The following is a 1470-nucleotide window of genomic DNA, read 5'->3' as shown; positions in this document are numbered from 1 at the left end:
CGTTAAATAATATAATAAAGAATATATAGAACAAAAAAGTTATTCAATGACAATATAAGTGTGAGCGCATGATTTTTGCCCTATATATGAATAATTTCCAAAAATTCCAACAAAATAATTTTTTTTTTTTTACAATTTTTGTGCATTTCGGTGTCATTTCCTTGATAATTGTCGCATTTTATTTGCGCATGTTAATTTATATAAAATACAAAAATATTCATTTTGTATTTAGGTTTTAGTTTTATATTTTAGTATCAATTAAGGGTTAATTTGTTTAGAACAAAACATGAAAAATCACAAAATTAGTTCAATTTTGCATTTTAATGATTTTTATTGTGAATTTGTCATGAAATAGTTTTTAAACAATTTTAGGAATTAATTAGTCTTTGTTTTGAAATAATTAGGATTTCATGTTAGTTTTACATCTTTATAAAAATTAGAAAAATTATAAAAAATTTAAAAATGAGAAAAAGGAAATAAAAGAGAAAAGAAAATAAGAGTAGAATAGGTGGTCTTAAAAAGACCCAAAATCTGGGCCAATTCCGTTCTTAAAACCCCCCCAGCCCCAAACGGATCCCAGCCCAAAATCAATACCCATTCCAACCCCAGCCCAAATCACCCCTCCTTGCCCATGACCCGACCCGTCCATATACCCACGGAAAATACAATCAGTCAGTCAAACCCACAGACCCCTAATCCCAAAACCTACCCCTCCGTGACTGTTCTTCTTCTTTGAAGAACACGCGAGTCAGGCCTCAAATCCGTCCCAATAAATCGTCAAAATTCACGCGAGTGAGCATCAAGGCCTAACCCACACGTCCCTCTACCAATCCTCTTGCTGTTGCTAACGAATTTTCTGATGCCAAGATTCGTTTCTGTTCACTCGTTCGATTTTGAGAGGAGGCACGCGATTGGAAGGTCCTAGAGACGATTCGTTGGATTAATGTGAGGCATGGGATTGATTTCGTTCAATCCGAGCCCCACATTCATCAGGGATTCGTTTCATAAAAGGACTTAATCCGATTTTTGAAGGGAGAAATTTTTTTTTTTTGAGCAAAAACTGAGGGTTAAAAAATAATGGTCTTTCTTCTTCTTCTAGATTGAATTTGAGGAAAATGAACTGAGGTCTACTAACTGTTCATGAGCTTCGATTTCGTCGACTCTGTTTCTATAGTTTCTCTGCTGCTTCGCCATTGAACCTCGACGGGATTTGGAATCAAAGGGTGTATTGTCGAGTATATAGTTATTAAAAGGAGGTTAAAATTTCAGCTGTTGTCACTCCCAATTCCAAGGCCGGATTCGTTTGTATTGGAATCCAAACGAAATTAATCAAAGCTTCGCGCAATTAGGTTCAATCTCTTTCTCTTTTCTTATGTCAGTTTGGATGTTGATTGAAAATACGATAAGAGCCATGGAAATCCATTTATAGAAGTAATTTTTTACTAATTCCATTAGAGGTTGAATTTGAGG

Source organism: Nicotiana sylvestris, chromosome 12 (assembly GCF_000393655.2).
Source record: "Nicotiana sylvestris chromosome 12, ASM39365v2, whole genome shotgun sequence".
Classification (NCBI taxonomy): Eukaryota; Viridiplantae; Streptophyta; class Magnoliopsida; order Solanales; family Solanaceae; genus Nicotiana; species Nicotiana sylvestris.
This window is presented reverse-complemented; position numbering follows the sequence as displayed.